The 15,195-nt window shown below is 43.8% G+C and overlaps 1 protein-coding gene across 5 annotated transcripts in view; it reads left to right on the top strand.

Annotated features, from left to right (window-relative positions):
* Window positions 1-15,195, top strand: part of capn15 (calpain 15) — a 288,702-nt gene that overhangs the window by 223,740 nt on the left and 49,767 nt on the right. The gene's annotated exons all lie outside the window — the stretch shown is intronic.

Genomic DNA, 15,195 nt, shown 5'->3' with positions numbered 1-15,195 from the left:
TTGAAACTGGACTGTTTTATCGTCTTTTGTCAGAGCTCTCTTTGATGTTTAAAGGTGAAACATGTAATGGTGGAAAGTGGAGCAAGGAACGTGTCACTGCTTTGGCCTGCACCAACATGGATGACACCAAAAAGCTGCTGCTTTTGTGATAGGAAAGTCCAGGAGGCTACATTGCTTTGCGAATGTCAACACACTACCCATACCAGCTGCTTCTACTGTGCTGGGTTCAAGAAGGTTGCAACTGCACAAGCTGTCAAGAACAAGGAGGAGCAGGTTGAAGCCAACCAACCTGACGACGGGGCACTTTTTGCTCGCCTGCAGGAGGCTGGCATGGAAGTTCCAACAGAGACAACCATGAAAACTTACACAGAGGTGCACAATGCTGTGCGTTGCATGATGGAACTGACAGATGATGCAATCATAGAAGCAGTACGTTCTTCAATCGAGGAGGCTGTTGACCCTAAAGAATCCAATGAATGCCCACTCGCCTGATTCGCCAGCTGATACAGCAAAGGCCATAGAGATGCTCCTGATTTCACACTGCAGCATGAAAACGCTAAAAACATGTTTGACTGCATTGATGACATGGTGGACTTTATCACGCATGTCTGAAGACAACACACTAAGTAGAAAAAGATTATGGAGTTTTTTTTTTGGAGCTAACTCCTGACAATTTTCAATACATAGCTCCAGTCTTTTACAAGGTCAGGCCTTGTGAAGTATGAACAAATTGAATAAAGACTCTTTCACACATTTACTACTTTACTGTGTTTTCATTTGGTATTTGAATCAGTTGTTTTTTACATAGACCGCATTTGTAGGCATATCGGGTTACATAGAGATGCATTCATGTAGGAATGGGGCCTCCTCGGCTATCACAGAGTTCCGCACAAGCTTGTGGGCGAATCCCCTGGGATTTTATCGGGATTTTACCATATATCGCCACTCCTTCACTGTTCCTGGGTTAAGAACCTAGAACTCACTCCCTAACAGCACTCTGGTGCACCTACACCACATGGACCTCAGAGGTTCAAGATGGTGGCTTACCACCACCTTTTAAGGAATAGGCAATAAATTCTTGCCAGCGAAACCCATGTCCCATGAATGATAAAAAATGAATGTTGTTCGCTATTTTGATTTCAGTTGTATTATGCTCAATGGCTAATGCCTAATTTTAACATAACCTCAAATTTTAATATATAACTGAACAAAGCTGATTGGTAACTGTGGAGTCATGGCTTCAAACTCTAGCTCAAACATGAACAAGAGGGAAATTAATTTTACTATGACAGCTGAAGCTATGAAATTAGAGCACAAAAAATAGTATTTGTGTAGCACATTCCTGAGAAACATCTCAAAACACTTCACACAAATCACTTTTCAAATGCTGTTGTTACGTAAGTAAATGTGGAAGAAAAATAAAATTCCAAACAGCAGTGAGATGAATGACTAGTTAATCTGTGGTGTTTAAGAGAGAAAGTGTCACAGAATCTTTAATGTCTGCTTGAACAGGCAGGTGGTCAATGTCTCATCCAACAGGCAGCAGCTCCAACAGTGCAGCACTCCCTCAGCATTGGGGGTGACAGCATAGGTTTTGTGTTGAAGCTGTCATGGGAGACTTGAACCCACAACCTTGTGATTCAAGGTACTACCCACTAGCCAATTTAAGACCAGTTGACATATCAGGGATAGGTTTTGAACAGGAAACTCATGACAAAAAGATGACAGTTCTTAAGAGCACCAAAGCCAAACAATCGTTGTCCCTCTCCTTTGAGCTAGCCAGTGCCTTGGTTTTTGTCATTTGGTGCTTATTTAATGTTACGGTAATTTTACAGTAAGGAGCAGTTATTTTGTTTAAGAGCATAAGCAATAGGAGAAGGAATAAGCCATTTAGCCCATCAAGCCTGCACTGCCTTTCAATAAGATCATGGCTGATCTGATCATGGTCTCATCCCCACTTTCCTGCCTGCCCCCCATGACGCTCGACTCCCTTGTAGATCAGAAACCTGCCCAACTCAGTCTTGAGTATATTCAATGACCTAGCCTCCACTGATCTCTGGGGTAGAGAATTCCAAAGATTCACATCCCTCCGAGAGAAGAAATCATTCCTCAGCTCTGTCTTAAATGGGAGACCCCTTATTCTGAAACTGTGTCCCCTCGTTCTAGATTCTCCCACGAGGAGAAACATCCGCTCAGCATCTACCTTGTCAAGCCCCCTCAGAATCTTTTATGTTTCAATGAGATCACCTCACTCTTCTAAACTCCAAGAGCATAGGGCCAACCTGCTCAATCTTTCCTCATAAGATGACCCCTTCACTCCAAGTCAACCTAGTGAGCCTTCAATGGCAAAAATAAAAATACCTGGAAAAATTCAGCAGGTCTGGCAGCATCTGCGGAGAGGAGCACAGTTAACGTTTCGAGTCCGTATGACTCTTCAACAGAACTAAGTAAAAATAGAGAAGAGGTGAAATATAAGCTGGTTTAAGGGAGGGGGGGCAGGGTGGTGGTGGGACAGGTAGAGCTGGATAGAGGGCCAGTGATAGGTGGAGATAACCAAAAGATGTCATAGACAAAAGGACGAAGAGGTGTTGAAGGTGGTGATATTATCTAAAGAATGTGCTAATTAAGGGTAGAAAGCAGGACAAGCAAGGTACAGATAGCCCTAGTGGGGGTGGGGTGGGGTGAAGGGAAGGGATCGAAATAGGCTAAAAGGTGGAGATAAAACAATGGATGGAAATACATTTAAAAATAATGGAAATAGGTGGGAAAAGAAAAATTTATATAAATTATTGGAAAAAAGGGGGGGGAGGATCGGAAAGGGGGTGGGATGGAGGAGAGAGTTCATGATCTAAAATTGTTGAACTCAATATTCAGTCCGGAAGGCTGTAAAGTGCCTAGCCTTCAATGAACTGCCTCCAATGCAAGCATATCCCTCCATATGTAAGGAGACCAAAACTGTATGCATTACTCTGGGTATGGTCTCACCAATGTCCTGTACAGTTGTAGTAAGTCTTCCCTATTTTTGTATTCCATCCCCTTTGCAATAAAGGCCACCATTCCTTTTGCCTTCCTAATTATTCTGCCACTGAAGGTGGGTGGAGGTAATGTTTTCACCCACTTGTTAGTCTACTTGTAAACAATATACCTCAAAAGTTAATGGACAGATTTCAACCAAACCTGGTACACAAATAGGGTATAGCCCATGGAAGAACTAATTAGTTTTTGGTGAAGATGCGGATCCGGGTCCTGGAATATTTTAAAGGACCCATTAATATTGGATGGGACAATTTCTCTTTTAGAATGTTTTGTGTTGTTTTATTTAGCATATGGTTGATCTTGTTAGAATGTTGTGGATTGCCTCAGTGACTATAGTGGAAATTGTCACAGTTGTCAAAATGTGAGCAGAGTTTTCAGAGCAGGTTGTTGGATGTTGATTGGCCTGAATCCTCAGCGAGATGGAAGCTCTTAATAAAAAGATTTATTTATTTTAGCTTTGTAGTTACAGAGCATCAACCAGGCAGTGAAAATCCTTTAGGAATACCTGCATAATTATTATAATGTTGAGTTAACAGTGTGGCAGAGGTATGCGCTCTACTGAGTGCCCTTCACTTGTTACTTGTGAGGATACCCAAATCCCTCTAGCAAAGTGTCCTGTAGTCTTTCTCCATTTAAATAATATTTTGCCTTTCTATTCTTCCTATCAAAGTAGATAATTTCATTTTCCCACATTCGTACATCATCTGCCATATTTTTTGCCAATTTACTTAATCTCTATATCTATACCTTTGCAGACTTTTTGGGCAGAATTTAATGGTTCTCCACCGCTGGTGTTTTTGCAGTAGAGGGGACTGTGAAATTTCCCAGGTGGCCTTCCCACCACCCTCCCGTCCACCCCCAACCTGTCAGCAATTGGATATGGGAAAGGCAAGGCCTGGGCCCACCTTCACCTCAATTGAGGCCCTTAAGTGGCAAATTATTAGCCACTCAAGGCTGCTCCCCGCTCGACCTCAATTTGAGGTTGGCAGGAGGAGTTTAGGGGCGGAAAGAAGCTCAGCAGTGCTACCTGCTCGGGCCTCTGGCAGGAAGTGGATGCGGCTCCCTCACGAGCCCCCTTTCCAGATCAGGCACACCCCATAAGGCCTTCCCCTGTGTGTGCTCCCGCCCTGCTGGCCTCTCCATCAAGACTCCCAGCCCTCATTCCCCATCCCACAGGTCTCAACCCCTATTTGCCATCTGACACCTCGCACTTACCTAGTCCTGGATTCCAAGACTTAGAAGAATCTGGGGACTGCTTGTAGTTCCAGTCCTGGCCACCACTGCCACTAGCGGGACTGGAAGCACAGATTAGCAGACAGCTCTCTGAGATGGGACCTCCACCCGAGTAAGGGCGGAAGTTACATCTCTAGCCAATGAATGCCCCTCAAAGCGTAAATGGCTATGGGGCTGCTGCAATCAACAGGAATGCAGTCCTAGCCGACTCTTCAGGTTGCGGAGCAGGGTATATATGTTTGTTTCGGCATCAAATCGGGCTATAATACACTCTTTCCCTTCACCCACACAAGAATTAGGAGCAAGGGTGGACTTTTCAGTCCCTCAGAACTGCTCTCTGGGTAAGAGAATTCCACAGACTAATAACCCCCTGAAAGAAAAAAATTCTCCTCTTCTCAGTCTTAAATGGGAGACCCCTAATTTTTAAACGATGTCCCCTAGTACAAGGCTAATGTGGGGAAATTCCTCTTAGCATCCACCCTGTCAAGACCCCTCAAAATCTTATGTTTCATAAGATCATCGCTCATTCTTCTAATGAGTATCAGCCCAACCTGCTCAACCTTTCCTCATAAAGTAACCCCTTCATCCTAGGAATCAGTCAAGTAAACCTTCTCTGAGCTGTTTCAAATGCAATTATATTTTTTCTTAAGTAAGAAGACCAAATCTGTACACAGTACTCCAGATATGGTCTCACTAATGCCTTGTACAGCTGCAGCAACAATTCCCTTCTTTTATACTTGATTCCCCTTGCAATAAATACCAACATTCTGTTTGCCTTCCTAATCACTTGCTGTACCTGCATACTAACTTTTGAGATTCATGTACCAGGACATCCAGATCCCTCTGTACTAGAGTTCTGCAGTCTCTCTATATTTAAATAATATTCTGCTTTTTCATTTTTCCTGCCTAAGTGGACAAGTTCATATTTTCCATCATTATACTGCATCTATCTAAAAGCCTTTGAAGACTCTTTGTCCTCTTGACAATTTAATTTCCTAGCTATCCTTGTGTCATCATCGGCCATTCATCTAAGTCATTGTTATAGATCGGAAATAGTTGAGGCCCCAACACTGATCCCTGTCGCACTCCACTAGTTACAGCTTCCAACCTGAAAATGACCCATTTATCCATACTTTCTGCTTCCTGTTAGCTAACCAATTCCTTCTCCATGCTAATATGTTACCCCCTACACCGTGAGTTCGTATTTTGTGTAGTAACCTTTGATGTGGCACCTTATCAAATGCCTTTTGGAAATCCAAGTACATCACATCCACAGGTTCCCCTTTATCCGCCTTGCTTGTTGTTCCCTCGAAGAACTCTAATAAATTAGTCAAACACAATTTCCTCTCATTGAACCATGATGACTCTGCCTGATTGTATTATAATTTTTAAATGTCCTGCTATCACCTCCTTAATAATGAATTCTAGCGTTTTCCCTATGACAGATATTAGGCTAACTGGCCTATAGTTTCCTGCTTTCTGTCACCCCCCTCTTTCTTGAATAAAAGTGTCACATTTGCGATTTTCCAATCTACTGGGCTCTTTCGACAATCTAGGGAATTTTGGAAGATCACAACCAATACATCCACTATCTCTGCAGCCACTTCTTTTAAGACCCTAGGATGCACGCCATCAGGTTCAGGGGACTTATCAGCCCTTAGTTTTCTCAGTACCTTTTCCCCAGTGATTGTGATTGTTTTAAGTTCCTCCCTCCCTTTTACTGTTTGATTTTCACGTTTTCTTGGGATTTTTTTGTGTGATCTACAATGAAGACTGACACAAAATATCGGTTCAACACTTACGCCATTTCCTTGTTTCCCATTATTAATTTCCCAGTCTTAGCTTCTAACATACCAGCACTCACTTTAGTTACTCTTTTCCTTTTTAAATACTTGCAGAAACGTTTATTATCTGTTTTTATATTTCTAGCTAGCTATCTCTCATACTCTAATTCCTCCCTCCTTTTCTTTAGTCATTATTTGCTGGTTTCTAAAAACTATCCAATCTTCTGACTTACCCCAACCCTTCACAGTATTGTACACTTTTTCTTTCAATTTAATACTATTGTTAACTTAATTAGTTAGCCATGGGGTGCATCCTTCTCCAGGAGATTTTCTTTCTCAATGGGATATATCTTTGATTGGAGTTGTGAAACATCTCCTTAAATGTTTGCCACTGCTTCTCTGCTGCCCTATCCTTGAACTTATTTCCCAGTTCACTTTATCCAACTCTGTCTTCATACTCTTGTAATTGCCTTTATTTAAGATTAAGACACTAGTCTTAGGCCCACACTTCCACCCTCAAACTGAATGTGAAATTATAGCATGTTATGATCACTGTTGCCTAGAGGTTCCTTTACTATGAGGTCATTAATTAACCATGTCTCATTGCACATTACCAGATCTAAAATAGCCTGTTCCCTGGATGGCACTAGAATGTATTGGTCTAAGAAACTGTCCTGAATGCACACTATGAGCTCGTCTTTCAGGCTACCTTTGTCAACCTGATTCATCCAATCTATGTGAACGTTAAATTCACCCATAAATATTGCAGTACCTTTCTTACAAGCCCCCATTATGTCTTCCTGTAAACCCCATCCTATAGTGTTGCTACTGTTAGGGGGCCTATAAACTACTCCCACAAGGGGCTTCTTACCTTTTGCTATTTCTCATCTCTACCCAAACTGATTCTACATCTTGATCTTCTGAACTAATATCATCTACTGTACTGATTTCATCCTTAATTAACAGAGCTACCCCACTGCTTTTCCTAGCTTCCTGTCCTTCGGAAATGTCAAATACCCTTAAATATTTAGGTCCCAGCCTTGGTCACTTTGCAACCATGTCTCTGAAATGGCTGTCAGGTCATACATGTTTTCAGGTATTTCTATCTTTGCTTTTAATTTATCTGTTTTGTTTTGCATGTTGCATGCATTCAGATACAGAGCCTTTAATTCTGTCCTTTTACCATTCTTAGAAACTGTCTGCTGGTGCACTCTTAAATTTTTACACACTATCCCTTCCCGCCACACTGTAGTTATCATTACCCATATCGCTACCCTGGTCTATTGTCTTGTCCTTTCTTTTTATTTTACCACATTTCTCCTCACATGTTCCCTGTTCCCCGCCCCTCCCTCCCACTATTTGGTTTAAAGCCTTCTCTACCGCCCTAGTTATATGACTTCCAGAGCACTGGTCCCAGCACGATTCGGGTGAAGACCATCCCAACAGTACAGCTCCCACTTTCCCCAGTACTGATGCCAGTGCCCCATGAATCGAAACCCATTTCTCTCCCACCAATCTTTGAGCCATGCATTCCACTCTCTAATCTTATTTACTTTGTGCCAATTTGCTTGGGGCTCAGGTAATAATCTCTGGATTATTTGTGGTTCTCATTTTTAATTTAGCCCTGAACAGAACCTTTTTCCTAGTCCCATCTGTGTCATTGCTACCTGTGTGGACCATATAAACTGGACCCTCCCCGGCACCCCACAATGCCTCAAGCAGATGTCCCGTACCCAGGCAACAGGTAGGCAACACAGCCTTCTGGACTGAAGCTCTAGGCTGCAGCAGATTGTGTCTATCCCCCTGACTATACTGTCCCTTGCTACCTCTACATTTCTATTTACTCCCCCTACTTGAATGGGTCCCTATACCACAGTGCCATGGTCAGTTTGCTCATCCACCCTGCAGGCCCTGCTCTCGGCCATACAAGCTGCAAGAACCTTGAACCTGTTGGACAATTGCAAGGGCTGAGGCTCCTCCAGTGCTACCTTCTGAATCCCCATACCTGCCCCAACTTGCAGTCACACCCTCCTGTCCCTGATCGCAGACCAAATTCAAAGAACCTAGCCTAAGGAGTGTGACTGCCTCCTGAAACTGTGTGTTCAGGTACCCCCCCCACCAGCTGCTGCATTGCAGTGTTCGAAGCTCAGAGTCCAGCTCGTAAAATCTGAGCTGAAGTTCAAATTGCAGACATTTACTGAATATATGATTGCTGTGGATCATACAGGAGTCCACCTCCCACATGCTACAGTTTCCAAGTCACTAATATAGATAGCCAATAGTTGAGGCCTCAACGCTGACCCTTTTGGCACTTCACTAGTTACAGTTAGCCAACCTGAAAATGGCCCATCTATTCCTCTGTTTCCTGTTAGTTAGCCAACCCTCTATCTATGCTAATATATTATCCCAAATACTGAGCCCTTATCTTCTGTAGTAACATTTTATGTGGATACTTATCCAATGTCTTTTGAGAATGCAAATACACGACATCTACTGGTTTCCTTTTATCCACCCTGCTTGTTACTTCCTCAAAGTGCCCTCTGAACAAGAGCAATTAGAGATGGGCAATAAATGCTGGCCTAGCCAGTGACACCCACATCCAATGAATAAAAAAACAAGAACTCTAATAAATTTGTCAAATACAATTTCCCTTTCATAAAACCATGTTGACTCTGGTTCATTGGAAATGCTTCACTACTACTAATAATGGGTTCCAGCGTTTTCCCAATGACAGATGTTAAGCTAGCTGGCCCATAGTTTCCCACTTTCTGCCTCCCTTTTTTGTAATTTTTTTACTTTTACAGTTTTCCAATCTGCTGGAATCTTCCAAAATCTAAGAAATTTTGCAAGATTACAATTAATGCATCCATTACCTCTGCAGCTACTTCTTTTAAGGCCCTCGGATGCAGGCCATCAGGTACAGGGGACTTGTCAGTCTTTAGCCCCATTAATTTTCCTGGTACTTTTTCTCTAGTGATAGTTATTGTTTTAAATTCCTCCCTCCCTTTTGCCCCTTTATTTTCTACTATTATTGGGATGCTTTTAGTATCTTTTACCATGAAGACAGTAATAAAATATTTGTTCTCCCAGCATAGGTCTGACACTTGCCCTGAGATGATAAAATACAGAACAAGAAAGTTCCATTATTGATTGATCTGATTCCAACAAACTACAAAATTTGCACAACCATGAACTTTCTCTTAATTATACTTAATCCCTTGAATGAGCTAATGATTCCACGATGTCTCTGAAATTTGTTCACAGACAACAATCTGGCTGAAGCTAGTCTCCAAAGAGCTAGTGCACTGGGATCTACTAACCCAGTACAAAGGGTCAAAGTTGGTCTGTGTCGCTCCGAGACACTATCTGTGGGTCTTTGGCACAACGCAGTAACTTAAGTTTATTAAGGCAGTTTGCAAACAATATAGTGGCTTCTTTCTGCATTCTGTAGCAGATTAGGAGTTAACTCAAGTAAAATTGTCATCAAATGAACACTACATTTGATGTAGCATGACATTTACTGTTAGTAAATTAACTGTTACTGCCAGTGGAATAAAACATATTTTTCTTATTCAGTCAGTCCTTTGAGCTTGTCAGTGTGCTCCTTACACCTACAGTGCCATATATTCCTTGCAGAACTCCATCATTTTAAAAAAATTTGTTCATGGAATGTGGGCGCCGCTTGGCTAGGCCAGCATTTAGTGAGAAGGTGGTGGTGAGCTGCTGCCTTGAACTCCTGCAGTCCATGTGTTGTGGGTACACCCGTAGTGCTGTTAGGAAGGGAGTTCCAGGATTTTGACCCAGTGACAGTGAAGGAACGGCAATATATTTCCAAGTCAGCATGGTGAGTGGCTTGGAGGGAAACTTCCAGGTGGTGGTGTTCCCATCTATCAGCTGCCTTTGTCCTTTTAGATGGTAGTGGTCATGGGTTTAGAAGGTGCTGTCTGAGGAGCCTTGGTGAGTTCCTGCAATGTATCTTGTAAATGGTACACACACTGCTGCCACTGTGCTTCAGTAGTAGAGGGAGTGAATGTTTGTAGATGGGGTGTCAATCAAGCGGGCTGCTTTGTCTTGGATGGTGTCAAGCTTCTTGAGTGTTGTTGGAGTTGCACTCATGCAGGCAAGTGGAGAGTATTCCATCACACTCCCGACTGGTGCCTTGTAAATGGTGGACAGGCTTTAGGGAGTCATACAAACATACAAAGTAGGAGCAGAAGTAGGCCATTTGGTCCCTCGAGCTTGCTCCACCATTCAATAAGATCATGGCTGATCTGTTTATGTTCTGAATTCTACATTCCTATCTACCCTTGATAACCTTTGATTCTCTAACGTAACAAGAATCTATCTACCCCTGCCTTAAAAATATTCAGCGACCCTGCTCCCATCGCCTTCTGAGGCAGAGAGTTCCAAAGTCGCACAACCCTCTGAGAGAAAAAATTTCTCCTCATCTCTGTCCTATAAGGGTGACGCCTAATTTCAAAACAGTGCCCCTTAGTTCTGGACTCACCCACACGAGGAAACATCCTTTCCATATCCACCTTGTCAAGACCATTCAGGGTCTTATATATTTCAATCAAAGCACCCCTCACTCTTCTAAACACCAGTAAAAACAACCCCAGCACGTCCAACTGTAGCAATCTGATGTGTAATATACCTTTAGGACAAATGTTGTAATGTAAGATCACATAATCTTGGTACCCAATAGCAGAGTAGCGTGGGCTACTTCTGTAGTCAGTAGTCTAGAGTCAGAGTCTGAAGAGTAATAATTTTCAATACCTCTCTGGCCACAGGAGAGGTGCCAGAGGACTGGAGGACAGCCAATGTGGTACTTTTATTCAAGAAGGGAGGAAGGGATAAACCAAGGAACTACAGGCCAGTCAGTCTAACCTCAGTGGTGGGGAAACTATTGGAAACAATTCTGAGGGACAGAATTAATCTACACTTGGAGAGGAAGGGATTAATCAAGGACAGTCAGCATGGTTTTGTTAAGGAGAGGTCATGTCTGACCAATTTGGTTGAATTTTTCGAAGAGGTGACCAGGTTTGTAGATGAGGGCGATGCATTTGACGTAGTCTACTTGGACTTCAGCAAGGCTTTTGATTAGGTCCCGCACGGGAGACTGATAACGAAGGTAGGAGCCCATGGCATCCAAGGCACTTTGGCAAATTGGATCCAGAATTGGCTGATGGCAGGAAGCAGAGGGTGATGGTCGAGGGGTGTTTTAATGACTGGATGCCTGTGTCCAGTGGGTTTCCACAGGGATCAGTGTTGGGCCTCTTGCTGTCTGTGGTATATATAAACGATTTAGACTTGAATGTAGGAGGGTTGATCAGTAAGTTCGCAGATGACACGAAAATTGGTGGGGTGGTAAATAATGAGGAGGATAGCCTTAGATTACAAGAGGATATAGACGTGCTGGTCAGATGGGCTGATCAGTGGCAAATGGAATTTAATCCGGAGAAGTGTGAGGTGATGGACTTGGGCAGGACAAACAAGGCACCAGAATACACGATGAATGGTAGGACCCTGGGAAGTACCGAGGATCGGACAGATCTTGGTGTGCATGTCCACCGGTCCCTTAAGGTAGCGGGACAGGTAGATAAAGTGGTTAAGAAGGCATATGGGACACTTGCTTTTATTAGCCGAGGCATAGAATATAAGAGCAGGGAGGTTATGCTGGAACTGTATAAAACGCTGGTTAGGCCACAGCTAGAGTATTGCGTGCAGTTCTGGAATCCGCATTATAGGAAGGATGTGATTGCACTAGAGAGAGTGCAGAAGAGATTTACCAGGATGTTGCCTGGGCTGGAGAGTTTTAGTTTTGAGGAGAGATTGGATAGACTGGGGTTATTTTCCCTGGAGCAGAGGAGATTGAGGGGGGACATGATTGAGGTGTATAAAATTATGAGGGGCATAGGTAGGGTAGACAGGAAGGAACTTTTCCCCTTGGTGGAGGTATCAATAACCAGGGGGCATAGATTTAAGGTAAGGGGCAGGAGGTTTTAGAGGGGATGTGAGGAAGAATTTTTTTACCCAGAGGGTGGTGGGAATCTGAAACTCACTGGCTGAAAGGATGGTAGAGGCGGAAGCCCTCACAACATTTAAGAAGTATTTGGATGTGCACTTGCGTTGCAATGGCATACGAGGCTATGGGCCTAGCGCTGGAAAATGGGATTAGAATAGTTAGGTACCTGTTTGACCGGCACAGACTCGATGGGCCAAAGAGCCTTTTTCTGTGCTGTAGACCTCTATGATTATGATTCTATGAGTAAAGACACAGTTTTGAGTTATAAGCACACAAGTGTAGCTCTGAGTTCCTTTTGTAAATAAACAGAATGTTTTTCTTCTAAGAACGGTCGACCAATCTTCTCTCTTGGTACCAACTCGGTCACCCCGGAAAAAACGTGCAACCCGGATCCTTTAGCCCCAACAAACCAGGGCACTGGATCCAACACCAACCTATCCTCTTAACACAACCTGCTCATTCTAAGTACCAATCTAGTAAATCTACCTCTGAACCACCACCACCAAAGCATTTACATCCTTCCTTAAATAATACTGCACACAGTATTCAAGATTCAGTATTCTCACCAATGCCCTGTGTAACTGAAGCATAACATCCTTAGTTTAACGTTCAATTCCTCTCATAATAAAGGATAGCATTCCATTAGTTTTTTGATTACTTGCTTTACCTGCATACTAATTTTTTGTAACTCATGCACAAAAACACCTGGAGCCCTCTGTACCTCTGAATTCTGCAGTTGTTTAGGTAATATTTTACTTTTTTATTCTTCCTGCCAAAGTGAACAAGTTCACATTTTCCCACATTATACTCCACCTGACAGATTTTTGCCCAGTCAGGAGGCGAGTTACTCACCACAGGATTCCTAGCCTCTGACCTGCTCTTGTAGCCACGGTATTTATATGGCTAACCCAGTTTAGTTTCTGGTCAATGTTAACCCCCCAGGATGTTGATAGTGGGGATTCAGTGATAGTAATGCCAATGAATGTCAAGGGACAATGGTTAGATTCTGTCTTGTTGGAGATGGTCATTGCCTGAAACTTGTGTGGTGCAAATGTTACTTGCCACTTGTTAGCCCATGCCTGGATATTGTCCAGGCCTCACTGCACTTGGACATAGACTAGTTCACTATCTGAAAAGTCATAAATGGGGCTGAACATTGTGTAGTCATCAGCGAACATCCCTGCTTCTGACCTTATGATGGAAGGAAGGTCATTGAAGAAGCAGCTGAAGATGGTTGGGCCGAGGACACTATCCTGAGGAACTTCTGTAGTGATTCCCTGGAACTGAGATTATTGACCTCCAACAACCACAATGATCTTCCTTTGTGCTAGGCATGACTCCAACCAGCAGAGAGTTTTCCCTCTGATTCCCATTGACTACAGTTTTATTAGGGCTCCTTGATGCCACAATTGGTCAAATGCTGTCTTGATGTCAAGGGCAGTCACTGTCACCTCACCTTTGGAGTTCCACTCTTTTGTCCATGTTAGAACCAAGGCTGTAATGAGGTCAGGAGCTGAGTGACCTTGGCGGAACCCAAACTGAGCATCAGCAAGTAGGTTATTGTTAAGTAAGTGCCGCTTGATAGCACTGTTAATGACCACTTCCATCACTTTACTGATGATCGAGAGTAGGCTGATGGAACATAATTGGCCAGGTTGAATTTGTCCTGCTTTTTGTGTACAGGACATACCTGGGCAATTTTCCACATTGCCGGGTAGATGTCAGTGTTGTAACTGCACTGGAACAGCTTGGCTAGGGACGCAGCAAATTCTGGAGCACAAATCTTCAGAACTATTACCGGAATGTTGTCGGGGCCCATAGCCTTTGTAGTATCCAGTGCCTTCAGCCATTTCTTGATATCACATGGAGTGAATCAAATTGGCTGAAGACTGGCATCTGTGATGCTGGAGACCTCCGGAGGAGGTCGAGATGGATCATCCACTCGGCACTTCTGGCTGATGATTGTTGCAAATGCTTCAGCCTTTTTTGCACTGATGTGCTAGGCTCCCCCATCATTGAGGATGGGGATATTTGTGGAGCCACCTCCCCCATTGAGTTAAATTGTCCGCCACCGTTCACGACTGGATGTGGCAGGACTGCAGAGCTTAGACCTGATCCGCTGGTTATGGAATCGCTTAGTTCTGTCTATTGCTTGCTGCTTATGCTGTTTGGCACGCAAGTAGCTTCACCATGTTGACACTTCATTTTTAGGTATGCCTGGTGCTGCTCCTGGCATGCCCTCCTGCGCTCTTCATTGAACCAGGGTTGATCCCCTGGCTTTTGTGGTAAGGGTAGAGTAGGGGATATGCTGGCCATGAGGTTACAGGTTGTGGTTGAGCACAATTCTGCTGTTGATGGTTGCCCAGTCTTGAGATGCTAGATCTGTTGGAAACCTATCCCATTCAGCATGGTGGTAGTGTCACATAACACGATGGAGGGTATCCTCAATGTGAAGATGGGACTTTGTCTCCACAAGGACTGTCCAGTGGTCACTCTTACTGTTACTGTATTTGACAGATCCATCTGCGACAGGCAGGCTGGTGAGGATGAGGTCAAGTATGTTTTTCCCTCTTGTTGGTTCCCTCACCATCTGCCACAGACCCAATCTAGCAGCCATGCCCTTTAGGACTCAGCCAGCTCTGTATCTTGTAGTGCTATATCGAGCACTCTTGGTGATGGACATTAAAGTCCCCCACCCAGAGTATATTCTTCGCCCTTGCCACCCATGGTGCAGCATGGAGGAGAACTGATTCATCAGCTGATGAGGTGCAGTACGTGGTTATCAGCAGGAGTTTTCCTTGCCCAGGTTTGACCCAATGCCATGAGACATTCCCTCCCAACTGTATACCACAGTGCCGCTACCTCTGCTGGACCTATCCTGCGGTGGGACAGAACATACTCAAGGATGGTGGTGCCTGGGACATTATCTGTAAGGTATGATTCTGTGAATATAACTGTCAGGCTGTTGCTTGACTGGTCTGTGGGACAGGTCTCCCAATTTTGGCACAAGTCCCCAGATGTTAGTAAGGAGGGCTGTGCAGGGTCGACAGGGCTGGGTTTACCATTGTCGTTTCCAGTGCCTAGGTCGATGCCTGGTAGTCTGTCCAGTTTCATTCC

Source organism: Cetorhinus maximus, chromosome 15 (genome assembly GCF_964194155.1).
Source record: "Cetorhinus maximus chromosome 15, sCetMax3.hap1.1, whole genome shotgun sequence".
Lineage (NCBI taxonomy): Eukaryota > Metazoa > Chordata > Chondrichthyes > Lamniformes > Cetorhinidae > Cetorhinus > Cetorhinus maximus.
The sequence above is the reverse complement of the archived record's forward strand: the minus strand, read 5'-3'. Positions and strand labels throughout refer to the sequence as shown.